The following is a 16,971-nucleotide window of genomic DNA, read 5'->3' as shown; positions in this document are numbered from 1 at the left end:
TAGAGAGGGGGGGGGGGGCATATATACAAAATGTGCATGCGTGTTTGGAGACTCTGAGATGTGTAAGTCTTATGAAAGTGTGCTCAGTCACGCTGTGGTGCTGCGTTTTGTTTGAATGCTATCCCTTCTCACAGTCCCATTGGCCGCAGCTTCCATTCCCCTTCTTATTTATGGATCTCATCAGAATTCAGGGTTTACAATGCCTGGATATGCTCCCTAGAAGACACACAAGCACTTCTACCACCGAGGTTGATTTCATGTCAACAAAAACATTGACTTCTGCTGAACTCCTTTGTATTTCCTTTGTCTTGTTTGATTTGTTTAAAACTGCCATTTTGCAGTTCTCGCAAGAAATTGATATCACTGTAAAAGGCAATTGATATGTAATTTAAATATATTATATATGTGCAGTACTGTTCAAAAATTTGAAGTTAGAAGAGCTATCCATTTAAGCCTGCTTCGTGTTTTTCACACCGTTTCAATCCACTTTGCAATAGTCAAATTTATTCTTACGAAGAAAGAACAGCCGTTATCGTCGTCTAGCTTACCATGTGCTTATTTCCCCACAATTCCCTTCTTTCATTCATTCACCCCTTGAATTCTCTCTCCCCTGCCCTGATGCGCTGCTTTCCCCGTCTCCCCCCGGCTGCCCCACGTTTAATGGCCTTTTGTGCATCTGCCAAAAGAGTCTCTCATCCTCCAGCCACACTTAGATTAATCAATAGCACCGGCATTGCAGTGCCATTAGCATGGTAAAGGAAATTAGAGGGAGAAAAAGGGGTATTCAGCTATCTTTCATAAAAAGTCCCGTGCACCACCGCAGCACACACACACACACACACACACACACCGCAACCATTTACACATCTCCCACATGCTGCTGCTCATTTTGTGCAAGCATTATCAGAAATAACCACTGAACATCTGACCCATAGCCACAAAGTGATGAAAACATTGGCTTACCAAAGATGGGATGTATGTGTGTGTGTGTGTGTGTGTGTGTGTGTGTAATCTAATATATGCAACAGTTCATCATAAAATATTCTTTCATCTAAAAAAATATAAATATATAACAAATATATTGCTTTCAGACGTCTTTTTTTTTTAAGTAAATAGATTCTGGCAAGATGATTAAGCTAAATTGTGTGTGTGTGTGTGTGTGTGTGTGTGATGTATATAATGTATGTAGTTTATTTATGATGAATTGTTGCATGTATTAGTGTGTGTGTGTGTGTGTGTGTGTGTGTGTGTGTGTGATGTATATAATGTATGTAGTTTATTTATGATGAATTGTTGCATGTATTAGTATGTGTGTGTGTGTGTGTGTGTGTGATGTATATAATGTATGTAGTTTATTTATGATGAATTGTTGCATGTATTAGTATGTGTGTGTGTGTGTGTGTGTGTGATGTATATAATGTATGTAGTTTATTTATGATGAATTGTTGCATGTATTAGTATGTGTGTGTGTGTGTGTGTGTGTGATGTATATAATGTATGTAGTTTATTTATGATGAATTGTTGCATGTATTAGTATGTGTGTGTGTGTGTGTGTGTGTGATGTATATAATGTATGTAGTTTATTTATGATGAATTGTTGCATGTATTAGTATGTGTGTGTGTGTGTGTGTGTGTGATGTATATAATGTATGTAGTTTATTTATGATGAATTGTTGCATGTATTAGTATGTGTGTGTGTGTGTGTGTGTGTGATGTATATAATGTATGTAGTTTATTTATGATGAATTGTTGCATGTATTAGTATGTGTGTGTGTGTGTGTGTGTGTGATGTATATAATGTATGTAGTTTATTTATGATGAATTGTTGCATGTATTAGTATGTGTGTGTGTGTGTGTGTGTGTGATGTATATAATGTATGTAGTTTATTTATGATGAATTGTTGCATGTATTAGTATGTGTGTGTGTGTGTGTGTGTGTGATGTATATAATGTATGTAGTTTATTTATGATGAATTGTTGCATGTATTAGTATGTGTGTGTGTGTGTGTGTGTGTGATGTATATAATGTATGTAGTTTATTTATGATGAATTGTTGCATGTATTAGTATGTGTGTGTGTGTGTGTGTGTGTGATGTATATAATGTATGTAGTTTATTTATGATGAATTGTTGCATGTATTAGTATGTGTGTGTGTGTGTGTGTGTGTGATGTATATAATGCATGTAGTATTGTATCTAAAATTCAGGCCCATTCTTTTGATAGTTTTACACATCATTAATTAAAAATGTATTAATTAATTCTTTCTTTCTTTCTTTCTTTCTTTTGCTGTAACACTTTGACAGACCAATGCAATGGCATTTCATAACAATATTATATTTTGAAAAAGTAGTGGCTAGTTTATATGAATTTGTATGATCTGCTTATGCCACATTGATGGTTAGGTTTAGGGGTGGACCTTCATGTTTACTTTTTTTTTTTTCTCCTCAAAAATCTTCTATTTTCATAGGAATCACACCTTATGAATTTATACAAAATCGCCACCTTGTAAAATACTTTTCCCATGAAATCGGATTGAACACACCGATGACTAGCAGTTTGGCTATTTTTCACAAATTTCACTCAATCTGTAAATTCGTGTGAGTGTGAAAAAATTCTCAGATCAGTGGCTTCAAAATCTAAATCTGAAATGTTGCTAATATGACCACACCTTCAGTTTGTGCTCTCTGAAATCCAGTCCATTCTATTCACACTTGACCTTCCATACCTTCAAAACACACCTTTACACCATTTATCTGTCCAGTGTCCCATCAAGAGTTTTTTTTGTGTTTTATGTATTTAGCGTAATTACACTGCAGGTGTAGATGGCTTTGTTGGTCCCCTCAGGTCTGGTTCAGTTGAATCGTGTCGCTCTCTCTCAGTGTAGATGGATTGTGTGTCACACAGATCCTCAAATGCATGTGACGCTCCGGGCTCCGCTGAACAGATGCTCATCTCATTGGCTGTAATTGCCCCATTGCAGGCCTGTCATCAGAGATGCTGGGATAAATAAATAAATGTTTATATAATAATAATAATAATAATAATAATAATACTTATTATTATTATTATTATTATTATTATTATTTAATTGTGTGTATAACTGTTTTGACACTCTCATCCAGCTCTTTCAGTGTTATACTGAACAAAAAAAACAAAAAAAAACATAACAAACAGGTCAAAAAATATCCTCTCTTTGCTCTTCATTAATCTAATTTCTGTCCAGGAGAAAAATTGAGATAGATTTCACTTTTGATTTTTCTTTCATATGGGATTCAGTGCAGGCCTTAGGTTAAGGAATCGATATGATCATTAATAATAAATGAAAGCCCTGAATAACTCATTACCAAGATTTTACAGTGTTACCTATATTACAGATTCATCAAATGCTTGCATGTCAACGGTTTAAACATGAGCCAATGGCAGAATTATAGCTCTTCATTCATCCCTCGCATGTCTCTCCTATTGCATTATAGTGCATTAGACATTAACATTCACCTCTGACAGCTTGAACACTATGATGAAGTAGTTTGTTCAGCTCTAAGGTTATTTTTCCTTGGGGCACTGTAAGCTGTTTCTTGATGCTTAGAGCGTGGAGATTGAAAAATGCACCTTGGCTCCGTCTCTGCCGCCCATATTGATTCTGGGATCAGCAGGGGCATCCTTGAGACGTCGATAGATAAAAGTTTGTGTATTCACACACCTTATTTAGTGTCACAACCCCCTAAGGACTAGTGTCTTATGATCTGACTCTGCACAGCGAGGGGAGCATCTGTCTGGAGCACTGGATCAGTGTGTGTGGGACATAGAATGAGCCATTATTTGTGACCCTGCCCGTGAAAGAGATTGAAAAATGCACCTTGGCTCCGTCTCTGCCGCCCATATTGATTCTGGGATCAGCAGGGGCATCCTTGAGACGTCGATAGATAAAAGTTTGTGTATTCACACACCTTATTTAGTGTCACAACCCCCTAAGGACTAGTGTCTTATGATCTGACTCTGCACAGCGAGGGGAGCATCTGTCTGGAGCACTGAATCAGTGTGTGTGGGACATAGAATGAGCCATTATTTGTGACCCTGCCCGTGAAAACCCAGCTAAAGTCAATTTGTTTGTGATGTACTGTTTTCTACATAAAATCATCCTTCATAAAGATGTAGAACATTCTGTGAAAATATAACCTTTGTATCTTTAATATTGACTGAGTAAGGCCATGTCAAAGATTGAAATCATAATGAAATTAATGGTTGAAATCAAACTTTTATGCTTGTTATCTCATAATTAGATTTCAAGACTTTAGCCTGGATTTCACAGACAGGGTCACATTTGTTTGTCCAAATCTGTTTAATTGTGTCAATAAAATATGTTAGACAACACAAATGAAAAGGTAAAAACATCTCTCCAGGTGTGGAGCAAATGTAATATAAACCATTACTTTTATTATTTTCTTTGTAATATAATTTATTAAAATTAGGGCTCTAACTGTAATTTTGGAAAAAAGTAATTAATTTATAACAGATTATTATAGATAATATCAGTAGTTACTCATCTAATAATAATTATGTTTTCCATCATTTTCATTTTAGTTAACATTTTAGGGTTAACTTGTTTTATTAATATATATATATGTGTGTGTGTGTGTGTGTGTGTGTATATAATTTCAGTAAAAATATTTTATTTAGTATAATTGTGTTTATTATTATTATTTTTTTTTTTTTTGTGAACTATAACAACCCTGCCTCAGATGAACTGCAAACTGAATTGTTGTGGACTGCAGGGCAGTAATATTCACGTTCTGTTAAATGAACATACATTTTCTGCCATGTGTATTCAAAATTTCAGTCTGCAGTCTTCATCACAATTATTTAATGCCTTGACGTATCGTGGATTATCACAATAATGTAATGTCTTTAGTTAGTTGGGATTAATTTGATTAATTAACTAACGTATCATAAGCTAAGTTAATTAGATTCATATTTGCTACCGTATTTTTAACCATTTAACAACCCTAAGTAATTTAGTCTTTAAATACATTTTGATACATAAACAATCAGTCAATAATAAAACGAACTGACACCAACATTTACAAATTTTTTTACATAACTTAAAATGCAATAATTGCAATAAAACAATAGCATGTTCAGTGTATCTTTTATTTATAACTATTCCCTGGTCAATGAATCATTCATTCATTCATTCATTCATTCATTTTGGCTCTAATGAAAAAATCCCAAACAACTCTTAATGTAATGACACAAAGACTGAGATGAAACTGTTATGCGAGCAGTAGTCAAAATCCAGCTCTCTGATGGGCTTTTGGGTTATTATTACTTCTGACCAAAATTATTCATTTAATATCTAATCTGACCGATTCCACTGGATAAACAGCCAGTTACAGTAACAAATCTCATGAGACTGCCTTATCTGTTTCACATTCACACCATGCCACCTCAATGAAAACCCAGTCAGGTCAGTGTTTGACAGTGTTACATATGAAAATTGAGTGATGTACGCACTACTTCAGCTTGTATTTTATAATATTTGTTTGGTTTTTTTTACATTGCGCTGCTTCCAGTGCCTCTTTGAGGTATGTGTTTACGTGTATGTATTTGTCTAATGCGGCCGATCTTCTTTGTTGATATTCAACCCATTAATGAGACACATCTCATTAGTGCCTGCTTGCATGGTTCCTCTTTAATAGCATAAAACGGTTTGTGCACTCAACACAGGAGTGCTGAAGGAATTCCTGTAGTTTCACACAGTCAGTTCTCTGTGATAAGCGCTAAGGTTTTTCCTCTACCTTTGATATTAATTGCACCAATGTCGGCTGGGCATCAAAGGGGGTCTGGAACCACGAACAATTATCTGTTAAACCTGTTGGTCAGCAGTTGCGATCTCACTGAAGGGGGACTGAGTGAATAGCTCTCATTAGCTTGAGTGACAGAACCTGCGCTGGCCTGCTACTTTTATCCCATCAGTAGAAAGTCAAACGTGAATTTTGGAAGTGGCACTTAATTGCTTTTTCTCTCCACGACAGTAGACATTCTCTCCAACTGGGCGTATTTATATTTCCTGACGGGAGGGCGAGGAGGACTATGCGGCGCTATATACTTAAATGAGAGTTTTCTTATCTACTGTAGCCTTACGTATGCTAATGGTCCTGTGCATGGGTATGTGACTCGTGTTTGTCTAAAGAAGTGCTTCTCGAGTGGTTTTGCTTCAGGACACGGATTCTTTATTGGGAATCAAGTGGCAACCCATAATTATGCCAAATTGTTAACATGACATACACTGCATAGGGAAATTGACAAATTTGGTTTCTAACAACAACGGAAGACATGGGAAGTATTTTCTATGAGAGTCCATTTCATGCAATTGCAACTTTATTGCTTATTTTCTCACAATGTGATTTTATGTGTTGCACTGTGACTTCATATCTGCCAGTTATGACTATCTCACAATGCGATGTCTCATAGTGTAACTTCATATCTCTTAATATGATTTTATATCTCACAATGTGATTTCTTGCCATGTGACTTTATATCTCATAAATGTGACTTTATTTCCTACAGTGTGACTTTATATCTCTTAATATGAGTTTTTGTAGTGCGTCTTTATATTTAATAATTGTTTTATTTAATAAAAGTTTTCTTTTTTTTTCTTTTTTTTTTTACTTAATATCTCATTAATTCACACAACAACAAAAAATCACAAAATGTGTTATAAAGTCACATTGTAGGATATAAAGTCACAGTTGTGTGATACACATAACTGCAACTTTATATCCTACAATGTTACTTTATATCTCATAATTGCGAGTTCAAATCCTACAATGTGACTCTATATTGTTACTGCGACTTTATATCCTACAATGTTACTTTATATCTCATAATTGCGAGTTCAAATCTTACAATGTGACTCTATATTGTAACTGCGACTTTATATCCTACAATGTTACTTTATATCTCATAATTGCGAGTTCAAATCTTACAATGTGACTCTATATTGTAACTGCGACTTTATATCCTACAATGTTACTTTATATCTCATAATTGCGAGTTCAAATCTTACAATGTGACTCTATATATTGTAACTGCAACTTTATATCCTACAATGTTACTTTATATCCCTACAATGTGACTATATATTGTAACTGCGACTTTATATCCTACAATGTGACTTAATATCTCATAATTGTGACTTCATATCCTATAGTGTGACTCTATATTTCGTAATTGCAACTTTATTTCCTACAGTGTGACTTTATATCTCATAAATGCGACTTCAAATCCTACAATGTGACTCTATATATTGTAACTGCGACTTTATATCCTACAATGTTACTTTATATCTCATAATTGCGACTTTATATTATACATTGTGATTTATATCTCACAATTGTGACTTTATATTCTACAATATGACTTTATACATCATAAGACACTACAAGAAATCACATTATATCTCATAACTGTGAATTTATATGCTACAATGTGACTTTTTTGTCTTATAATTCTGGCTTTATATCCTACAGTGTGACTTGATATCTTGTAATTGTGACTTTATATCTCATAATGTGGGGCCAGTTGCATAAACTTAGCCTCTATGTTAAGACTGTGTCTTAAGTATGAGTTTGACCAACTAGCAGTTAGCAAAGGGGTAATCAGTCTTATTTTTGGATTCATCTTAGACTAATCTATGATTTAATGTAACTGAATTAAAAAAAAAAACTATGGCCAGTCTTAAAGAAAAAATTGGATGACTAACTTGTTACACTAGTCTATACCTATTATGCAACCAGCCCGTGATTTCTTATAGTGTGACTTTAAATCTGATAACTACAACATTGTCATAAAATGTGATTTTATATCTTGTAATTGCAACTTTATATCCTACAGTGTGACTTTATATCTCATAAATGCGACTTCAAATCCTACAATGTGACTCTATATATTGTAACTGCGACTTTATATCCTACAATGTTACTTTATATCTCATAATTGCGACTTTATATTATACATTGTGATTTATATCTCACAATGTGACTTTGTCATAACTGCGACTTTAAATCCTACAATTATTTCTCATAATGTGGTTTTACATCTCAAAATATGACTATTTTTCCCAATTGTGACTCAATCATACTGTGATCTCACAGTATGATTATTTTATTTATTTTTTTATTTTTTTGCAGTCTAACTTTATATCACGCAGTTGTGACTTTATATCTCACCTGTGCCTTTGGATTTAATGATGTGACTTTGAATTATTCAATGTGATTTTTATATCTTAAAGAATACGTTTTTTTCTTTTCTTTTTTCTCACTATTGCAACTTTATCTCACAATATTTTGTCATATGACTTTATATCTGGCATACAGTACATTATTTTATATCTGATTAGATTTTTTTTTTACACTAAGGTGAAAACAGCCTTCCATTATTTTCTCCTTTCTTTTTTAAAAGTTGATAAATCTATGCATTGTGCAATCCTAGCTATGCACAATTTTATTATTTGTCATTAGTTGCCTTTCATTATTTAGCTTTAGCATTATTTTTCCCCCTGCTGTTTTTGATCCTATCAGAACTGCCTTGCGACTCACTTTGTAGTTGTGACCCACCATCTAAGAACCACTGATCCTAAATATGAAAAAAGTTAAATAAAAGTTGCCTTCCTTCTTGCTAGGATACTTATATGGCATTGTCCTTGGATACACAACGGCAAGTAAAAAGCCCAAGAATGTAAGGCCCCAATAAAAGAATCCACATCCATTAAAGACATGATTTCCATACCAAAAGCCTTAAGTCAAAACAGGGTGCTATAGTTAAATGGGACAGGATACTGAGGGGAGAAAGGGGTCACCATGCCCTCCCTTATGTAATCTCTCAAGAATGTAGAAATCTCCCATTCCTCCGGGCCTCCCCTCTGCTCATGGTATAGACAAAGCGGTTTTCAACAGTCTTCTCTGATGCTAAGATGAAAATACAGACTGTAGATATAATACACAATGAGCGGGAGATCTGAGCGCTTGTGCTTTGAGCACCTTTTTGCTCCTTTTAGAAATAGGATGAATTTATAATGTCCCCGCTGATATAGCTCAACAGATGAGGAAGCTGCTATTGTGTCACATGCAATTAATAGATCAAGAGATTATGTTATACTCTGTGAATTATCAAGAGCTGGCTTGAGGAGTAACAGAATTCCTGTAACTGTAACAAAGCTGTCAATTTAAAGGGACGGGTCCCAAATTCTGTAATCATTTGCTCATCCTTATGTTGTTTTTTTTTTGTTAAATATGTGTTTTTAAATATTTTTATTTTTATTTTTTTAACATAAGACAGAAAGTCATGTATGTATGGGATCAGTGTGTCAGTGTGAGCAATTAGTAATTAATGCAACTTTAAAATAACCCTCCCATCTGCTTTTAGCTATGCTGTATAGCTACAGACACGAGAACAGATTTATAGCATTTCTTTGTCAAATTGTCATGCTGTCTTTCAATTGTATTAATTTATATAGATACAATTATTTTAATTAAGCTTGTAGTGAAAATATTTTAGAGTGAAAATAAATGAAAATTTATTGAATAATGAAATAATGAAACCAGACACAAAGTATACAGTCATTATAATTTTTTTTTTTTTTTAAGGTGAGCTGCATGTATGTTAGAGGAACAGTTTTGCTGAAATTTGCTGAAATGTATTCATCCTCAGGACATCCAAAATGTAGATGCGTTCGTTTATTCATGGAAACATTGGAGAAATGTAGCATTGCATCACTTGCTCTGCAGTGAATGGGTGCCGTCAGAATGAGAGTCCAAACAGCTGATAAAAACATCACAATAATTCACACCACTCCAGTCCATCAGTTAACCTCTTGTGAAGTGAAAAGCTAGCTTGTTTGTAAGAAACATATTCATCATTAAGATGATTTTAACTTTAAACCGTCACTTCTGGCTACAATTTGAGCCCATAATCCATAATAACTCTTCCTTCAGTGAAAATGTCAATCTCCTGTTTTCCCCTGACATCAAAATCCACTCATATATTTGTTTTTAACTGCTTTGGACTTGTAAACGGTGCTTGATCTGGGCATATTTCTCTCCTGATTCAGACAAAACAGCTTTTCATTGAAAAAAGCAATATTATGGATAGAGGACTCATATTTTAGAGTTAAAAACGTCTTGATGGATTTGTTTCTTACAAACACACAGATTATCACTTCACAAGACATTAACTGATGGACTGGTGTGGATTATTGTGAAGTTTTTATCAGCTGTTTGGACTCTCATTCTGACGGCACCCATTCACTGCAGAGGATCCATTGCTGAGACACTGATGCATTGCTACATTTCTCCAAATCTGATGAAGAAACAAACTCATCTACATCTTGGATGACCTGAGGGTGAGTACATGTTCAGAAAATTTTCATTTTTGGGTGAGCTGCTCCTTTAATTTACACAATTTCTACGCAATTAGTCATTTATACTGGAATACAAATTTAAAATAACCTTCCCATTTGCTTTTAGCTATTTACAGATATGAGAACAGATTACAAAATGTATCAAGTGGTCTTTCAAGTGCATTCTTTTATATTTAGATAAAATGACTTTAATTTAGTTAAAATGTAAAAAAAAAAAAAAAATAGCACTGCATAAAAAAGACTAGACACAAAGTATACAGACATTAGAATCTATTAAACGAAGTCATTATTTTTTTGTCTGTCGTCTTCTGCCCATTCAGGGGAGAATATCAATTATTTATTTATTGAGATGCTATTCAGATCTCGTGCATATTTCATAAGTGCTCGTGCTGCATGAATAGCAGAGACAAATGAGACTCTGCGTTGGTATTTTGCCTGAATTTTGCAACTTGGAATTGTGGATTTAAACCTCTGAGAGAAGCTTGTGTTTACTCAGGGATTAAGCTGAATTGGACCACTTTAGCACTTCTTTTATTGAGCTAGTCTTAACTGTTTTTTTTTTTTAGCCATCCCCTAATTCTTTGCTAATTCTTTCTTTACGGATTAAATCCTATAGAAAACTGCATAGTCTTTGTGTTCAGATCCAGTAGAAAAAAAACATTTATGGAATGACTTTAATCAGTTGGTTAGTTTATTCCCATTTGTTCCCCCGAAAATGCAGTCCGCATCTGTGTGTATTCTTGGAACAATGCAAACACTTCCCTCGGTGTGTATTTCAAACCATCATTCCAAGTAATTCAGGTTAATGTGCATACTTGGCGAACCACAAGTTCAGTTACTTTGAGAATTAACTCTGTTTGTTTGCACTCTCAGTGATGTGAGCCGTCGTTTGCAGAAGATGGGCATTGGAGCTGTAAGCCATCAGCTGGAATTAGTTGTCAATGATCTGTGTGATGCTAACATTTCCTGTTCTGCTAGACTTCCTGTAGTGATAGGAACGGACACATCAAGAAAAAAGGAATGCGAGCTGACAAAATTAGGGAAGTTAGTGCTAAATGCAAATGTAAAGCTCAAGTGTCCAGATACAGCCACACATTTCCTTTTCAAGAGTGCAGGCTTTGAAGATAAAAAGCAGAATTAAAGTGCAGTAATGAGTCACAGCACACTAGGTTTTGGTTCAGGAAATGGAAGTGATTTTTTAAATCTGGTGCTATGGAGTTGATAGAATGTTTAAGAGCATGTTTTTGTGAGTGTGAACTTGTTACAGAGAACCCTTGAATCACATCATAAAGGCCACTTATATAGACTTTAAAGACTTTAATCTGGCGCTACATGAATATTTTGGGCCACACACATACAATATTTATTTTTAAAAGTATTAGAATCATTTTACTCTTTGCATTATTTGAGCTAAGACACTTTACAAGTCATTAAAAAGACAACCAGCTGCATTGTACTTGCAAGAACATGCAAACAAATAAATAAATAAATGTTTTTATAAACTGTATGTATTTAAATTGAATATAATTTGTCCATCTATTTAGATTACACAGGGGGGGAAAAAATGCAAATTTGTCAGAAAATGAAATAAAAGTTCAACTAAAATTTGCATTCAAAAAAAAAATCATGGCATAGTTTATTAAATGTTTGCACCTATTTGATCATTTAAACAATCACATTTTAAAAATACATCTACTGAAATTGCTTCAAATCAGCATAAATCTTCATTGTGAAAACAATTACATTTATTCAGTATAAACAGGGATGAACAAAGGTTTTACGGGTTTCGAACAACACGAGGGTGAGTAATTAATGACAGAATTTTCATTTTTGGGTGAACTAACCCTTTAAATATGGCTAGCTGTGGAACACGCAGTCTTCAATTAGTTAAAAATAAATTGGATTTATTAATGATATGTAAACGTCCACTGTTTATTAGTACTATTACAGAAATCTTACCTGTTTCATTTATGTATGACTGATAAATATGCATCAAATTTTAGTAACTGAGTTGGAAACAGATATCTGAAGAAATCACAGCAAACATGAGATGAATGAGAGTTAAAAGAATAAGAGAAGAATCTAGTTTCCCACCCAGACCTTCTGCATGTCCACTGTAAACTCCCTTTCGCAGCCGTTTCCATTCAGTCAAAGTGTCTGCAATGTACTGAAAGTCGCTTTGAAAGAAAACTGCGCAAAATCCTGCTTACGTCTGTTTGGCCTAGTCCGCTTTCACTGCTACATTATTAACAGAAGCTGTTTACGCCCTTTCATGTTTGGTCAAGCAGGCATCAGGTGGGGTGAGCCGCACTCCACTGCCGTCAGCTTTAAGCACAGCTGGGCTGGAGGCATGAATGCGGGGAGGTGGGCAGAATTTAGAAAATATCACAGCATGGTGACAGTAATCAGCCAACAGTGACTGCTGGGAGTCTGGCAGCTCCATTTGCTGCTCAGTTGCCTATATGCAAGTCAGAAATCTTGAGTTATTTTCTGTATCTTTGTCGGAATTGCTTATGAGAGCTTTATACCAACATATGTCAGCATAGTTGTAGTGACTTAGCAGACAGAAGGTCTAAAATATGCTGAAAAGCAATCAATCAGAGTTGTTGTTGTTTTTTCATGTTTACTATGGCTCATAATAATATCTTAAGTATCTAATATTTGTATACTGAGCATCTCTAATATCCTAAATATATAAATAATAATGATTATTCTAAATTGTAATATTTTATATGTGGTCTTTATATATAATGTATTATAAATGTGTAATTAATGCATTATAAAGCATTAATGAAGCATTATAATCAGTTCTAATGTTCTAATAAATAATTGCAACCACATTTGTAATACATTATATTAATCACCTATCAGTGCAGTGTCATTATATCATTGTTTATATTATAGTGTAGTATTTATTAATATTTTGAATAAGGTTTCATTTAAATTTTGGTTTTAGTAATAAATACGTTTTTAGTAATTTCCTAATTTTCTTCTGTCATTTTTTAAATAATTCTATACATTTCTTAATTTTAATACTCAAATATATATATATATATAATTTTTTTTATTTATTTTTTTACATTTCAATTCAATTCAATTCAAGTTTATTTGTACAGCGCTTTTCACGATACAAATCATTGCAAAGCGACTTTACAGCAAATTAAGTTTCTACATTTAATACTTATATTTTATTTTATTTCAATTGCCCCAAATTTGTTTTAAATAATTTTAGTTACAAAAAGTCTACAAAGAAATCACACCGAATCAAAACATGTTTGAAGTCAACATGAAATGCAGTTCACAAATAATTTACAATAAGACAAGAAACATGTATTATGAAAGTAAATATGGTCATTTTTATGTCATTTTGGCCTTACCGTTTAATATACAGTTATATGTAGCTGGGTTTTGGAGCAATTAAATCTCATTGTGGGTGGGGCAACTCAGCGTAACACTACAGCAATAGAAAATGATCAGCTAGTTGGGACAAAAGCTCAGATTTACACGCAAAGACAGCTTTTATCTTGTCTCAGGAGAACCCAGTGATATTGTGTGCAGCTCTTTCATTGTTTAACTCACTGCAATATGCTTTGTAGGACCGAAATCCTCTCTTCGCTGTTCCAATGACACGATTTACACCTAATCTTGTTTATGGGCTTTGGCCGTACTGAACGAAGCCCAGAATGCAGCGAGGCACCTGGGATTGTCGAGGTGTAGCCATGTATGAGGGTCAGAGCGTGTTCGGTACATAATGATACGGCTATATAAATAGCTCTCTCTAATAGCATGTCTCAGACATCAGATGCATGCTGTCTTGTCTGTCTCGATTCTTTTTATCTGTCTTCCTCTCTGTTTCTCTCGGCACATTGCAATGTTACCTGATCCAGAAGTAGATAACAGGAAGCTGATGCTCACATTTCTAGCTTTTAAAGCTCATCTTTGGCTAGGGGTTTCCACCAGCTAGTTATTTCTAACTGATGGTAGTGTTTTATTTGAGGGTTTACAGTATGTATCCTCAAATTACAGGGCTTGCGGAGGACATTTTGACTCCCACCCCCAGTTCTGGTCTTGACAGCTTTCACAAAAGTGTTGCAATTGGGAAATGGTTTGTGGAACAGAATTACAGGTGGAACCAAAACATTAAATGTCCATTGACCTTTCTCCGAATGGCTGCAGCAAATCTGATTCGGTTCGTTCATGTCCTCATTGTTTTAAACCAGCCTTGTAAATAAAATCAGCTGATGAACAAACTAAACTGCAAAGATAATGACTGTTACCAGACACGTTTCCAACCCATATTATGTACCTTACTGCACGTTTCACAGCAGCTTCAAAGTGAAATGTCCAGTGAATGGTGCTAAAATGCGTGTTCAATACATGACCGTGGCATATGTGACACTGACGTTGAAAAGTCCAGTTTTCAAATCTCGTAGCATGTTACAATTATTTTGAAGTCATAACATAATAATGTGGAAATAATTGTGTGAAAATTAGGTTTTCTAAATCAAAACTCTGGCCCTGTTAATCATACTTTCTGGTTTTAGTTGTGCAGAGATATAGGTAGAGGCAAGTATTTCCAATGATCCTGTGTTGCATGTTTCACAAACACTCTCCGTCTCCCATTGTTCAGACAAAAAAATGCCATCGGTTGAGTGTTCAGCTGGTCAATGCCGTATCTATACCGATCTTTCTTCAATAACGTCCATTCAGAAGTAGACGCACCAACTGAGAAATTTGAAAATGAAAAGCACACATTTACAATTCAAAGCCATTTATTTCAGCTCAAAATATAGTACAATAGATGGACGAAATGCTGCAATTTGATAGTAATCGAATCAAACACTTGACAGCCCAGGTGCTCAGTGGCCACTGTGGGGAAAGCGCAGAGAATGCGGTTTAATCTGAAATGAAAAGGATGCCGCTTTTGTTTTGTGGGTTTTGAGGAGCACTGGGGAAATGAGCAAGGCTCTCTTTTCCAATTATGAAAGATAAAGTTCAATTAAAATGTAAATGCGGAGACTAACCGCCACACATGCTGCGTTTGTCTACGTACGCTCGATGGAAAGACTCGCAGACGCTGCTAGTGGAAATTCACTAAAAAAGAAAAAAAAAAAGCTCTTTGGTCTTTGTTGTGAGCAGCTCAGGTGTAGATGAGGTATTCTCTAAATCTCACAGCATACACACTCCAATTTTCCAGCTCGCTCTTTCTCTGTGTTGTACAGCTACTTGGGAGTAATAATAAATTCTTCAGAAAATATGCTTTGCACTTTGTATACTGCACTAGGATCTGGCTTTGTTGGAGAAGTAATTCCCCCACCTCTGTGTTTGACTTCTACCGGGCATGTGTGCGAGAGGTCTGTGCACATTCAGAATTGAACTGAGAACACCTTTACATTTGAATTGAATTCCTGAATTTGAACTGATTTTAAATGGAGTTAGAAAACAGGTGCAGAATTGTACAAACTGTTGCAGGTGTTTAGAAAATAAATATTTAATAGATATTGTATTTCTGGGAAAAAAAGTGTTCTTATACCATGGTCCATAAAATCTTTTCAGTTGACAAAATGTATATCAGAGAAAATAATTTGTCGGAATAATGCAAACGAATCATATTCTGTCACTAAATTTGTGTTGGACTCATGAAACTCCTTTCTGTTATGTGACTATAACATTTTAATTAAATTTAAAAAAAAATCCTGTTCCTGTCATTGCAATTCAGCATTCTGTGGGTCAAGGCCAATTAAATTCACTTTCCAACTCATAAATTGAAAAAGAAAACAGAATTTTCTGCAGTCCTGCAGTGTGACAGGTAAAGAGCAAGAAAAGCGCAGATTGAGCAACTGCGATTGAGCGCCACACATGATTTTGAGTTCCAGACTGGAGCTTCAGCAGTGCAGGACAGGCCAGTGATGGATGCGCGGGATGAGTCATAGACGCTGGGCCGTCTCTACCATCACTCATCTCCCTCCACAGGCCTCAGCTGCAGTGCATTAGTCAAATTTCCCCCTGCTCAAAGCGGCCAAGACATGCACGGGACTTCCCAGCCTCTTTGTGCCCCCTCCTCTGTTGTGGTCAAGTGACCCTCATTACCCACAGGCACCAAAGAGTACACAGGTGGTCCTCAGGTGTGTGCAAATCCACTGCAGCACACAAAGAGGAAGTGGACTATCAACAAACTTGAGGACTCTGACATGTTGCAATTTCTATGAGATTATCATTTGTGCTAAAATGTTTTAGTTTAACTGAAATGTTAATGTAATTATAAAGTGGCATTATACAAATGCAAGTACAAATGCAAATACAGTGGTAAGAAATTGTGATAATGATAATGTAATAATAATAACAATTATTATTATTATATAAAAAATAAATATTCTATAAATGATCAGTGCAGTAATACCATAAAAGATATAAATGTTTTATATATTATTATAATTTCAATATAATTTTAATATATATTTTCTGTGCTGATAATTTTATAAAATTGTTATACACACACACACACACACACACACATATATATATATATATATATATATATATATATGAAGAGT

At 34.7% G+C, this 16,971-nt stretch overlaps 1 protein-coding gene across 1 annotated transcript in view; it reads left to right on the top strand.

The window, feature by feature from the left end:
• cntfr (ciliary neurotrophic factor receptor) overlaps positions 1 to 16,971 on the top strand; it is a 208,414-nt gene that overhangs the window by 183,099 nt on the left and 8,344 nt on the right. The gene's annotated exons all lie outside the window — the stretch shown is intronic.

The sequence above is a fragment of the Sinocyclocheilus rhinocerous genome, unplaced genomic scaffold, assembly GCF_001515625.1.
Source record: "Sinocyclocheilus rhinocerous isolate Xijiao unplaced genomic scaffold, SAMN03320098_v1.1 scaffold2277, whole genome shotgun sequence".
Classification (NCBI taxonomy): domain Eukaryota; kingdom Metazoa; phylum Chordata; class Actinopteri; order Cypriniformes; family Cyprinidae; genus Sinocyclocheilus; species Sinocyclocheilus rhinocerous.
The sequence above is the reverse complement of the archived record's forward strand: the minus strand, read 5'-3'. Positions and strand labels throughout refer to the sequence as shown.